Genomic DNA, 15529 nt, shown 5'->3' on the forward strand with positions numbered 1-15529 from the left:
TGAATTTTGTTTAGTAGATAGTGTTTAAGTATTAATCAGTCTTGATAAAGAAGCCGTTAGCTTCGAAACCGGTAGACATTGTTATTAAGTTACAATAAACTTTATAGTGATTTTAAACCAAAGTTACATTTTAATTATAAAATTGAAAATCACAAAGTTTGTGCTTCAAATATAAATATTTTCCTTGAATTAATTTTACGTTTGTCGGGAATCGATCCCTTGACGGCAGTTTCACACTCGAGCGTGAACCCAACCTGTAAAGACATTTGATATTATTCTATATTATTATTTGATCTGGAATTAACTTTGTGGAATAACATAATGATTTAAACGTTAAAATAACTTTTATGAGACCCCTTTTTTGAGCTATTAATGTAAACTTGTTTCGAGAACTATAAACGTCCTCATCAACATGTGAAAATTCCCAATGTTTGTATTTTCGCCTGTTAATGAGAAAATCTGTAGTTTACAAAGTGACAATGCCAAATCATTGAATGAAAAAAGAAAATAATTCCTCATAACGGAAGAGATCACAAGCATTATAGCTTAGTTACTAAGTGCATTGGCAATTACAATATATAAATTGTGTACAATAATTTTTGCATTGTAATTTTTGGTAGTCTTAATCCATATTTTCCTAAATTAAACGCGGTAGCAATAGTTGCAATTTTGATTTATCATCATTTATAATAAAAATAATGCGAAATTTAATTCTTTGAAATTTTAGTTTAGATAATTTTCGGCTTACATCCCTAAAATGCTATTTTAATGATCTTGAATAAAAATAAATCATTTTTTAAATATTTTTGGTAGTACTGAACTACCTCGTCAGTGAAAAGCTAGAAATCTTGATATTTTTTATCCCAATCTACCGAGATACCGATCTCTCAAACTAAACGCCTTCATCCAACCCGCTCTTGTCACATACTGGGATATATGATGTGATTACATAATTAAATGGGTATTTTTTACCTTTTATTGCTTCTAAAACAGCTTTTGAGATTTCGAAATAAATAGAATATTTAACCCTTAATTACCGACGGAAAATTTAATTGAAAAATGGTTTCGTACTAAGAACAAAATGAGCTTTACATTTTTGTTAATGACTTAAAAAACATTATTAAATCGTAAATTATCAAAGCTGACCATGATAAAATGATTGAATATCTTCCTTTACCAATTTAAACTTTATTTGATTTTTATGGTTGTAACCAGGGCCTTTTTTTTAACAATAAAGGTCCTCGAACTGACTTCATGTCAAGCTTTTTACTTAAAAAATGTTTTCAAATATCATTTAAATATTTGTTCCAATACCATATTTAATCATTTTGACAAATTAAAATATAGATTTTAATTACGTAAGCGCAAACATTGTTTCGTCTAATTGATTTTAAAAATTAAAAAAATATGTATCCGTGAAAATAGGTGCTGGAAGGCCGCGTTACATGGAAAAAAAGCCCTGGTTATAACTAAGTATTGTCATAAAAAAAGTGTTAAGCTTGTTTAATTATTTATTGACTCGGCATGAACTTTGTGTAAAAATATAAAAACATAAAAATTATAAATAAAAAACCACTTATTTAAGACCACTTTTGAGATTATTAATGTAAATACCACTAGTTTCGAGATTATACACAGTAGTGTTTACATTAATAATCTCTAAAGTTAGGTAATTATATTATATTAATAAGTTTAACCTTATTAATATAATATAATTACCTTATTTTTTTATCTTAAGGTTGTTAGTACATTTTTTCAACTGATATAATTATTTGGAACGTTATAACTATGAATTAGATCGTATCTAATAGGATTTTTTATTATGTATATTATCCAAAAGTCTAACTGATGTGGAAGTTCAATTATGGGTAAAATGGTTAATACTATATTTGATAGTGCATAAATAATCAATTACTAAGGGTATATTGCCAAAAAAAGGTCGGTTATAGCAGCCTATCTACGGTCGTACACCCTATAAATTCCTAAACTTCCTTAATCTTTTTTCACCGATTTGTTTCGGCTCTGTGACCATAAATTAATTCATATTCTATTTCAATGATTTGCAATATTTTTCTCAATAAAATTCAATAATCTCTTATTTAAGTATTTTATCTTATACTCGTACATAGGTAGTATTAATTTAATTAGTAATAATAATTTTTTTTTAAATTTATTTTAAATAACGCAATCATTACATTAGTCAACACGAAATACATAAAAAGTTTATTACATTTTTTGTCTAATGTTTGAAGTGGCTATTACCTAGTAATGTTGAGTTAGACAAGGAACTAAAATTTAACTTGCTTCACCGTGGATTTATTTGTAAAATATAGTGTTGTATTCATACTTAGTTCCGTCTTTCTCTGAACCCCTTCAGGAACGTACCCACTTCGCGAGTGTTTCTGTAGAATAAGACATTGTAACACTTCTATACTGCGAACACCGTCTGAGGACTCTTAGTCGGCCTCGTCGTGCTATAGTACAGAGGTTATAATTCTTTTTTCATTTTACGGTTGCCGTAATACATTAATAAATTACAAATAAAAATTCCCGGAATTTTGTCAGGATACACGATTGTTAGCGCAAAAATTTCAAGAATTGGATTTCAAGTAATTTGCCGAATTGTTTAATTGAATATTTCGCGTCGCCGCGGTTCACATATTGGGAATCACTGCTCTAGTACATAGAAATAATAAATAGTTCACGGCAAAAATAAATAAACTGAATTACTTATCTGTAAACTGGCAGTCTGAATTTCTATAAATATGTATTTGATAAAGATATGACTTATTGTCTTATTATTGAATTTTATTCGCTTGGACTCGTTAGTTTGCCGTAATAATTAAAACCCTTTAGAAAGACTTTTTCGAAGTGAAGGAACGACGTAATTATTCCTTATCTGTACATGAAATTTAAATGAATAAATAAATATGTTAATACAGGGGTAAACAAAAAAAGTATCCTGCTTCGTAACACAATTTATTTTTCTCTCTCATTTTTCTGTTTCCGTCTAGTTGACAAGTGTTAAAAAATTAAAGTAAACGTTTTAGATAATTCGAGAGAATTTTTTCCACGCTTTTTTTTAAGGGGATTTACAAATCTGGGCATTCACAGAGCTAACAATTTGACATTGGTTAATAATGATCACATAATTTACTGTATGACAATCACAAATTCACGCATGTTTGAACATGTGTTTTACTTTGATTTTGGAAACATCCATATATTCTACAAGCAATAACTTTACACGCGAGTTTCAAGCGCCATCTCAGTAGATTGTTCTGAAGTAAATCACTGGAGTTTATAAATGCTTGAGAAACGCTTCCAAAATAAAATATACTAGGAAACATATTTTTTACCAGTTTTTATCGACAATGGTAGCCATTATAGTTCCTTATGCATAAAATATATGCATAGAGAGCTTTTATAAATAAATATTTAGTTTTTAAAAACCTTCTTTCTATCAAATCTGATTTATAACAATCCCTTAAGGGTTAAATCCTTTATTATTGTAAAAAGATTTAAATACGTAAAAAATGATAAAAATAACAAAAAACATTGTTTTTTTTTTCATGAACTTTTATACGTATTTACAATAGATTAAAGAACTACTTAAAATATCAATTACTTTAAAAAATGCAAATCTAGAATAGTAAATCAAGCGATGTAAATCTTATTAGATTCGGTATCTAACTAAATCCACACTAAATCAGTAAATCATTGGGCAAGTGGAATCAGGCCTTAAGGCCTAAATTCTAGGTTCTGTTTATAGAAAAGTCACCTTTTCATCTGTCTTCGTAACTTCTCCTCAACCAACTTCAGTCTTATTTAGATCTCCGGCGGGGAGTGACGTCTCTCTCCTTGTTATTCCAACCGAACTTTTACGTGGTGTCGGACATAAATAAAATAAATACAAATAAAACATTTTTACGAAAGATAAATTTTATAGATGTGAAAAGTTAACACTCGTTCCAGTGAAGTTTTTGAAAGACAACAAATGTTTACTTAATTTTCCAAAACATAGTGGTTTGCCGCCTGTAAACTTTCTTTGCAAATAAGTTTTTGTGAATAGTGAATAAAATTTCTTTAGCATATTTTAATACAATGTTTTAATCAAATGAAAACATTTTTTATGATAAATGAAAAATATCTAGACATATTTTGAGTGTAGAGTGTTAATTAATTCTTTCTTTTGAGGAATAATTTTTTGTGTAATTGGACAAAATCTATAAATAAGAGTTGATTTGGCTGAACTGAAAAGGTAAGAAAGTGTGGGTTATTTTCATAGTTATAATACTAAACTTTTTGTTCTTTAGAAAATATTTTCATTGCCTTATCGGATTTGAAAGAAAAAATCTGAGAATCTATTTTCTACTACTACTACCATCACGCCGTTTCCCCGCAGGGATAGGGAGAAAGGATGGAACGCCACACTCTTCTGTCCTGACATACACTCCTCGCCTCCTTCACTTCCATACATCTAGTCATACATGCCCTCCGATTACGCAGACTTTTGACACCGCCAGATTTTAGGTTCTGATTGATCTGATCGTGCCAAGTCTTTTTCGGACGTCCTCATTCTGTTTTCCCTCTCACATTCGCCACATATATTTTCTTACTCATTCTCTCGTTATCCATTCGCTCCACATGTCCATAACACGCGAACTATTTTTTTACTTTGAAAATTGAATAAATCCCGTGTTTTGTATTGTTTAAATCCAATCCTCAACAATATAAGCGTCAAATTAGGTAGGTCTTCGGAATTACATGCTTTGATAATTCGCTACTGAAAAATATTTTTTAATTTTTAAAAAGTATTTTTCGAAGGGCTTCATAGTAGCAGTATACATTAGCAGGGTCCAAATGACGCAAGCTAATACGAGTACAGTTCTTCTAGTCTCCCTTTCCTTCCTGATATTCCGCTTTCAATTCATTTTCCAACATATTTATAAGTAATATCCTTCATTCCAACCTCCTTCATTCACGTCAACTATTCCCCATTTTTATTAAATATATTCAATTCCTCTCCCAAATTTAGCTAAATACAGAACTCATCACCTTGCCTTCGTATAAATAATGATCACGCTAACATCGCGTCGATTCGATACCTATGTACCTTTAATACCTTTAAAAGGTTCAAAGGAGCAATACAATGTCAGAAAAAAATCCCATTATAAATATCAAATTGAAAATCTACATTACTGAATTGTTTATAATAGACTCCTTAAAAAACATTAATTTCATTATTATTAGGTAGGTATCGATGGTTCTCGTAATGTTAGACATTTTTTTCACCGGTAATATGTATATATACAATATTAATTTGAAAAGGTAGGTACTATTCTGCAATTACAAATACTTCTATGTGAAGAGAATGTCAATATATTATCATTGTACTAAATCGCATCCGCCCAATTTGAGTAACTCTGTTGACACTCTGTTGAATAAATAATGTTTTAAAGACGGTAGTCATTTTTTTCTGTGTGTACTGACGATTCCGCTCAATTGGGACAGCCACTTATTTGAGCCAAATCTCATGGAATGGAAACCAAGCCAAAGAACTAATATTAATTTACAACTCACCATATTTCGGTCAATTGGAACTAGTTCCACAATAACCAAAAAAGATTAGTTCCTTTTTGAAAACAATGTAGTTCTTTCAGATTTTTAGCGAGGTATGAAATACATAAAACGCAACGCCATACGAAATTACTTTCCCGTTTGCGTCTTTAAACCTTTATACATTCCCCAGATGGGCTGTAAGGAAAATTAGTTAAATATGATTTTTTAATTATGTTAAGTATATCATAAAAACAGATTATACTTTATATTAAAATCTTAATATGGACGAACAAGATTATAGAAGTCTGGGTATGTGCATAACTTATGCTTTGAAACATAGTAATATATAACTGAAATAACTAAAAAGTAGATAGCGAAAAAAAAATCCACTTAAAATGAAGGATGAACTGTTAAACAATTCTCTAGGAAGATTAGTATTTTGAAAAAATTAAACTAGGTTTAGTATTTTAACACAATTTACCCTAAGGACAGTATCATTGATGATGTATTATTTGAATTTATATTTAAATATTTAAAGAAAATAAGAAAAATACTTTATTATTTAAAGTTTAAAAAATCATAATGTGATCAAAATCTCTCGCAAAGGCTTAAAAAAAACTTTATTTTGGAAGGTTAAAGACTTGCATCTTAAGACAACCATCATGGCCATGTTTGGACATCACGTGCTCTTGAAGAGCACTTCTCAAGAAAGAGGTCTTCAATCCCCCCCTCTCTGTTTACATAGAAATCTTATTGTTGAAGGTATAACACATTATTATTTTGTACTGGATTTATTGTAAACAATTTTCTAATCGCAGTGTCAATTTTTTGATGCAATAACATTTCAAAGCGGTTCTCATAAGAGGCTTACGCTTTGACCCGCTGGTTCCTAAACTTTTTTGGGCTGGCGCCGACCTATTGGAGTAGGTGATGATTTATCAGCGCCTTCTCGTGTGATGCCAAAATTTATCACTAACAAGGGGAGGGGGAGAAACTAACAAGATTTTGCTCTATAGCTGAAGATTTTCCCGACTAATGCTAATTGCTTATTTCCATGATATCGGCCTCCTACCCATCGAGACTTCTGAAACCCACAAGACCTCTTCAACGACTTAACAAAATAAAAATACTATTCAAAAAACTAAACCGTTAATTTTCAAATAATAATAATAATAATAAAACCCTTGCCGCACCCCAATGGTGCATAGGGCACTGCTTCATATAATAGCAGTGTTATCTCGATCGTTTACACATGAAGGAAAGGTGATCAGCCCTCCACTTCAGGTACCAGTCCAGTCTAATATTGAATAAATATTAGAGTAAAAAAATCACTTGTATTTTACCCCCTGGGAATCGAACCCGGGACCTCCAGAACGGTAGCCGAGCATGCTGACCATTACACTACGGAGGCGGAGGCTAATTTTTAAATAGGTTTATAAAACTACTTACGTATTCATAATTATCCCAAAGTTCAGACACATCTAATGATTTATTCTAAATTTTGTAATACTTTAAATAATGATATATTTGACTAGAGACGTGTTAATAAAATTCATGTTAACATATTTTTATTAAAATAAATATGTAAATTTCTTTATTAACATTTATATTTTGAAGGCACTTAAGTTTATTATTAAGGCATTTAATTATGGTTTTAATAATTTAGAAACAAACGCTTTCACGTAGGTAATAATAATATTAAGCAATTTAACATTAACTTAAGCTTTCTATGGGATTTGAAAAAAAATAATAAAAAAATATTTTGGTATGTTCTGGTATTCTCACCCAAAATCTTAAATTATCTAATGTTTTTATTAAAAACAAGTAATTATGCATAGAATAGTAATAGCAGGGGCGTGTATTCTATATAGGCAGAAAAGCAGTGCCTACCCTACCTTACTAAGTAGTTCCTACCTTACCTTACTACCCACCTCTACTGACTACATTTCAAAAACTGTGCACCCAACTGCGTGATAGTATTATCATGTTAAATGGTATTTAAAAAAAACTAAATAAATATTTGAAACTTGATACTGTATAACTTGGTACTTCACACGTTTTACTATTTAACCAAAATACCTACTTCAAGAACAAGCACATTTATGTACCAACATGTTCATATTCAAGTTATTTGAACAAATGTCAAGTCACATCCTGTCACCAAACAAAACAATTCACAAATACTTATCCCAAAACATTTTGATACTTTAAAGATCACTTAAAGTCTTTTGACAAGTGTCATTAGTTTTACATACAACTGCCTTATTTATATGTAAATTTATTAACATTAATAATTTATAAAATTATTTGCTGCTTACGTTATTTCTTTATTGTATTTGTTTGATGTCTTGATTAGAACTGTGAAAAACCAGAATATTGTTACAAAAAAGTTACACTTTTTAAACTTTTAGTAAACTTTTAGAAACAAAAAATATTATAGCCCAAAAAATTAAACTACTGTATCAAATTTCATTATCATACTACCAAAACAAAGTATGTTTTGTGTTTTCTTAGTATTTACACTACAAAGAATTTTTATATAAACATTGTTGGTAAACCCGACCGTTATTTATTGTAGTTTTTATCAATATTTAATTGATATTACAACTAAGATGAAGTAATTACTAAATTGGGAATATGAAAATCTGAGTTTTTATAGGGTTTACAACATTCATTACTCTGTTTTTACATTTTTAACATACCACTTACCAATTTACCTATAATTGAACAACCATAACCCACCATAAGTTAATTTTTTTAATATGCGACAGGGATTGACAAATTTTCAATACAAATATACCATTTTTGTGCAAGTAATTTTAATGCAAATAGATATTTATTTAAGTGTGTGAATTTTTTGTTATTATATTTATTAATTTCCTAAAAACGGGATGGTAAATGAAATTAAACTCGCGTTATGAATAAGCTAGTGTGCCCAAAATATCTTCCGTTTCATTTGATACCGACCTATAACATTATGCTTAAATCTGAGAGTAAGCCGAGCTTATAAGTTATTAGAATATTCAGAATAAATGCATGAGATTACAGTGAATATGATTTCAATAATGTAAGTAAAGGATGTGTGTTATTATAGTACACATACATGTACAGGGTGGCGCAAAATTAATCACCCTATTGAAAGATGTCATAATTTTTGCTAATGGCGTCGTACGTATATCATATTTGACATTTGTGAAATAGACAGCTGCGGTATACAAACAAAGGGGCATAAATATGTATCAACACTGACGGCACCCACTTGACGGATATCATCTTTTCCACTTACTAGAAAAAAATGTTAAGATCCAATTAAAGATTTCCATCGCTCATAATCATTTTTTATTTAGTAAAAAAGTTATAAAAAAAAACAAAATTTGATGATTTATTTAATTTAATATCACCATAAATTTTTCTGTATTTTTCAGCTTACAAATGTTAAATATTATTTTTGTACGACGCCATTTGTAAAAAAATCAAAACATCTTCTGATTAATTAGAGAGACTGACTTTGTGCCACGCTGTATATCATATACCTAAGTAGGGAGTTTTTATGCAAATATGCTGTATTTACGTGTGTGGTCCTTGATTTTCCCAAAAGATAATTTGGGATTCTACCCATTAAACCCTTACTTCGTCGCACAGTTAAGAAAATACCTTCACACGTGTTTAATATTTTGAACCACACTATATATGAGGACAAGATTCCCAAACTTATTGAGGTAGAACTATGTTAATGGTCCCACACAATGGACCAAGTATTCAACCGAGAGTTCACCTCACAGCTTACAGGTGAAATTCTGACGCTATCGAAATAGTGAACACAAATCTGACCGCAGACCGTTCATATCCATTATGAGTTCATAGTATTTGTTATGAAATATTATTAGGATCGTTTATTGCTGATTGGGTCTAGTGTGTGGAGCCGACATGAGATTTAAAAAATGGTAAGTGGACGAAACCAAGACAAACCTATTATACTTTTTTTATATCTTTCATATTATATCGCTCTGTAAAAAGTTAATATACATATTTAAATCGTTGGTTTAAGGCTCAAGAATCAATATCCCGTAACTATTTTTTTTTTGTAAAATCCAGTTAACATTTTGCTATGTTCAAATGAAGTAAGCTATATATATAAATATAAACATATATATATATATATATATATATATATATATATATATATATATATATATATATATATATATATATATATATATATATATATTTATATATTTATGTATATATATATTTATATATATATATATATTTATACATATATATATATATATATATATATATATATATATATATATATATATATATATATATATATATTATATATATATATATATATATATATATATATATATATATATATATATATATATATATATATATATATATATATATATATATATATATATATATATTTATATATTTATGTATATATATATTTATATATATATATATATATTTATACATATATATATATATATATATATATATATATATATATATATATATATATATATATATATATATATATATATATATATATATATATATATATATATATATATATATATATATATATATATATATATATATATATATATATATATATATATATATATATATATATATATATATATATATATATATATATATATATATATATATATATATATATATATATATATATTTATATACATATATATATGTACATATATATATATATATATATATATATATATATATATATATATATATATATATATATATATATATATATATATATATATATATATATATGTATATGTATATATTAATTTATATTAATTTTTGACCAAGACCATTGCATATATTCAAGTTATAAAAATTAATGCAATATGGATACTTTTAAATTTAAAAAAAAAATGTTAATAATATTAGTTTTTAACCACTCACTGAGATTTTTATGTCTGCCGGTTTCCAGACTTACCCGTCTCTTCGTCAGGACAATCAGTACCACAGCATGCAAACAATACTACCCTTCACCACCATAGCACTATTCACACACTTAAAACAACACAAAATGTTTAACACATGCGACTTTGGTCGACTCGAAGACAAACATACACTAGGGATTGCAGCACAAATATGTATTAAGAGCCGAGGTCTAACATGCATGCTAAAACTCTCAGTGAGTGGTTAAAAACTAATATTACTAACATTTTTGTAAAAAAATATTAAAAGTAAAAATGACTAACTTTGAAGTAAATGCTTTAAATATTAATAATTTTGGCAATTTGGATGTTCAATAATTTACTGAATGGGGAAATATTACACTAGTTTTTACTTGAGCTAGCTGAATGCCAGGTCGTAAGCCCTGGGACGCTAAGACTTCTTTTATATACAAAAAAACGATAAATGTTTCATCTCAAGTTTAGACACCTTCAACATTTTGCTATTTGAGTTCAGACGAACAAAGAATCCGTCGGTAAAATCTAGCAAAATTTTTAGCGCGTTGGTATTTACGCCAATCTACTAAACGGACACATTTGCTATTTAATGTCTTGTTGTGATGGTAAACTATTGTTTACTTTCAGATATTGTTTACTATCAGAGTTACAATATTTGTGTTATATTCTATTTCTAACACCGTTCTTCACTCTGGTGACCCAGATCTCATTTTGATTTTTTTTCTATCTAATAAAAAAACAGAATGTTTAATCTAAGGGCATAGAGAATCTGGCGGCTATTCCAGTTTGATACGCCTTTTTTAAGAGTAAACAAGGTAACAAGCATCACAGAGATCATGAAGACACTTCTTTACCCTTTGAGTATTTTTCCTGCGACACCACATGACGTTTGTGTAATAATATTATTGATTTTATAACTAATTTATTTAAATATTAAATGTTAAAGTCAAACACTGATTTTTAGAATCCATGAAAATGCCACAACAAGGCGAAACAATTGTCACAAATTTTATTTTTATGTGTAAAATTATAAACTACAATTTAGTAGACTCTAAAAATCAATATTTCATTTTAACATTTAACGTTAAAATTAAAATGGAGTTCTACAAATTAAACGCCAAATCTATAAATAATATTATTGATAGCCGCGAGGACTGCCTTTATTGAGACTCATTTTACATACTTATATACAGCTTTATTTTCATAAAATGGCTGGTTACCTACTTTACTTAAACTAAGTATTATGTGTTTATATAAATTTTATATCTCATTTCATATTGCAACAAATTGAAACATTAACTCATGAAAAAATTCATTTATCCAGTAAGGTAACTGCACCACGTGAATTTGATAACACTTATTCATTGAAGGTGTATTTTATGTTTCTTTATAGTATTAATTGCTGTAAATTGTAAAGCACCCTTGAGGTGATTTTTCACGAAAACGGCGCTTTATATATTGTCCAAAATTATTAATACTTTTATCATATTTACAGTGTTTGATAATGCTGAATTTATTAAAACACGTGTCACAATATATTTTAGGAAATACATAGTGGTATTTACCATTTAAAATTTTAATAATATAAAAATCATTCTATTAAATTGTCGATTATCATTTTTACAACCAAGTATTTAATTTACAACAAGTATGCAACTGGTATTTTAACACTTCATTGTTTGTCGTTTATTTGGAGAGAAAAAACATTCCAATAGTGAATAAACGTAAATCAGAGAAAGCATTTGTACATGCATATATCGCTCACTCCTTTCAAGAACGTCATAAATAAAAATAAAAAACTGATTTTTCAGGAGAACGTTTTTAAAGTTTAAAAATATAATACAATGTTTAAAAAATAAATATCAAACCACTTATTAAACTTTTTACTGTGCACCAGATCTTTTTAGGTAAAACCTGAAGGTTTTTTTCTCCATTTGAAAAATATTTAGTATTTTTAAAAAATAATTAAACCATACATTTTCTTCAAAATTTGAAAACAACACTTTCTGCCTGTAGCGGATAAATATTAATTTAAAAATATGCCGCTTTTGGTGGGATATAGTCCACTTTCTGGGCATTCCGAAAACATGCACAACTAAAAACTGACGATTTTTTATTTATGACGTTCTTGAAAGGAGTGAGCGATATGTATGTATACAAGCTTGAATAGAAAAGGAATTTTGTTTTTATTTTTATTGAATAATCGTAAAACAACAAGTGTACGTACATATTTATGAGCAATTATGTACGTACATTCATAAAACACTGACGTTAACATTTTACTGAGGGGTAATAAACATAAACTGGTAAAATATATAAATTGCCTGATGTTATAAGCTGTAAGAATTTACTTGGATAGGTTATCTAGAAAATACGGGTAGGAAAATCTCTTTATGACTGTAACAGTAGTAAAAATAACTTCGCATAGGGTGAAGTATTCAGTTGTGAATGATTGATTTATTGAATAACGCAATAAAAAATCTTTTAAATTGCGACTGAAATCTTTTATTGACATCATTACAATTCGTTTTGCATTGATGCAAATTTTGGTTCATTTTGGACGCTTTCTATGACGCGACGCAGTCTCAGTCGAAATGCTGGAATGTCAGCTGTCAAATCCACAAGCGAATGTGGACGATTCATCAATATATTATACGTCTATGTTCATCTACATACATCTTGCTTTTAAGGTAGAGCCACAAAAAAAGGTGAGGTGAGGTGCCAAATAAGTAAATAAATAAATATATATTTTTAATATTTCAAGCATGCCTTTGTTTTTTATTCCAGTAATAAAACATACCCTGAAGAGGGCAACAGGGTGTTGCCGAAACTAGTTGGTTTTTAATAATGTGAGTGGATCAAAAAACAAAGCCATTTTATTTCTCCAAATAATATAAACAAATATGAATTTTACATTTTATTTATTTATATTTATTTATACAACTACAATTTATCATAAAACTATAAATTTCGTAAGTAAACTATAAAATACTACTATAAAAAAGCACTATATTTAGCTAGTTTTATCTCTAATTTGAACGCGATCATTTTCAAAGTTATTTTTAAATTTCTGGGAGTTGTACGTCAATTTTACATATAAAATATATTTTTTTACTATGAATCGAGATATATTGGAACAAAATAAATCATATTTTTAAAATGTCATAGTAAAATTTCAATTTTTTACTATTTTCTGTTCAATAATCCCAGATAGAGAGGAGAGACACTTTACGAATTAAGGCCCAGTATAAGTCGGAACTTAATTTTCTCTAAATCCAAGTTTTACGTAATGGATTTTTTTCTTAAAACACCGTTTTTGGATTGAACAAATAAGTTTTGTAATTAAATTGTTACTTTGTTTTTAAATCACAAAGTTAATGCTTCAAATACAAATTATAATAAGTTTTGTGACTGTGAAGTTTTAAGACATGTGACCTCTGGAATGGATTCAGTGTTAGCGAATATCCCTTAAGCCGATTATATGTAAAATATGAAATTCGGATTGCTCTAAAAAGTAACGTATAAAAATTTATTCTCCTAAGAATTTATTCTCTTTTGTATATTTTATTAAATGGGGTATTCATTTAGAAATATATATATTATTCATTTATTTTACTATTTTGTTATACCGGAATTAAATGACATTAGCATTTATTAAACTTATTTTTAAACTTGTGTATCTTTTGGCGCCGTTTAGACTGCATATAGAATGGAAATTAAGAAAAGGAAGAAAAAAATCAAATCTACATAGTGTCAACGCCACGCGGAGCGTTATCTATATAGAAAAGCGGTTAAAATTTACATAATTCTTTGCATGAATAAAAATAATTTAATTAGATCCCCTGATTGCTGATTGATACTTCGAAATGACCATTTCATTACTGCAGTGATTCTCAATCTTTTTGTCGTCTGGTCTTTTCCTCGTCAATTTTTCAGCGGAGCTCTGTAAAGAGTGTTTAAATCGTTTTAAATTTAATCCTTTGGTTTTAGTTTTAATGGTTTAATATGTTTTCTTTTGTTTTGAATATTGAAAGCATTAACTTTGTGGATCATATTTATATATTATTTTGAGAAATAAAAATACTTTGTTTTTTTATTCACTCACATTTTTATTAGCAACCAACTAGTTTCGGCAACAACCTGTTGCCCTCTTCAGTCATAAATTAAACCCTGAAGAGGGCAACAGGTTGTTGCCGAAACTAGTTGGTTGCTAATAAAAATGTGAATGGATCAAAGAACAAAGTATTTTTATTTCTCAAAATAATACATGTTTTCTTTTCTCCACTATACTCTAGACAAATCGGCGCGAAACGACATCTTTTGATCCCGCGTAGCAAAAACTAGAAAGTGAAAAAAAGGTAATAGTTTAAGATACGTTAGTCACTCATGTCCATTTATGTATGTGGTTATTTTTTTAATAAACAATTATTATAACAGTTCGTTGATGTAGGTTGGGTTTTTCACTAATTACTTACGTGTTTTTTTTTTCAAATACCTAGAAGGCTCCGGAAATTTGAAATGAAGCCATTTAATTTTGTTCTACGCGGAAATGTTTTGCGTCCGTTTATCGAAATGTCAGTTGCTCTGTGTGTTTTGCTTTAAGGTACAGACAACATGCTACATGAGCATGCTCATTAGCTGTATACATTTGCTTGAAATAAGCAAGACACTAGCATGTTTATAAGCAAACCTGCTCTCGGAGCACACCCCTCCCACCCACGCTGAGGGTAGCATGCTCAAAAATTGGACGACTGACTATTTTTGAGCACGCTCGAAATGAGCATGCTTATTTCTATAAAATAACGTACACACATGCTACTAAGTAGCCAATGCTCAATAATAGCATGCTTTAATGCTAATAATGAGCATGTGTATCTAGACTTATACAGATAATCATTAAGCAGGGATAGTTTCTTTGAAATCGTGGATTTTGGTTTTTTTATGTTATTTATATTTTTTAAAGGTGTAATTAATGTTAATGTTGTTTTATACTGATTCAATAC

General features: G+C 28.4%; 1 protein-coding gene across 2 annotated transcripts in view; it reads left to right on the forward strand.

The window, feature by feature from the left end:
• The first annotated feature begins 3820 nt into the window (after positions 1-3820).
• Positions 3821-15529, forward strand: part of LOC148310234 (nephrin-like) — a 53756-nt gene continuing 42047 nt past the window's right edge. For both annotated transcript variants that reach the window (XM_088258816.1, XM_088258817.1), the window contains exon 1: positions 3821-4261. The gene's annotated coding sequence lies outside the window, so the exon portion shown is untranslated. The remainder of the gene's footprint in view (positions 4262-15529) is intronic.

Source organism: Brachycentrus maculatus, unplaced genomic scaffold (assembly GCF_059751285.1).
Source record: "Brachycentrus maculatus isolate JH-2025_06_01 unplaced genomic scaffold, ASM5975128v1 h1tg000104l, whole genome shotgun sequence".
Classification (NCBI taxonomy): Eukaryota; Metazoa; Arthropoda; class Insecta; order Trichoptera; family Brachycentridae; genus Brachycentrus; species Brachycentrus maculatus.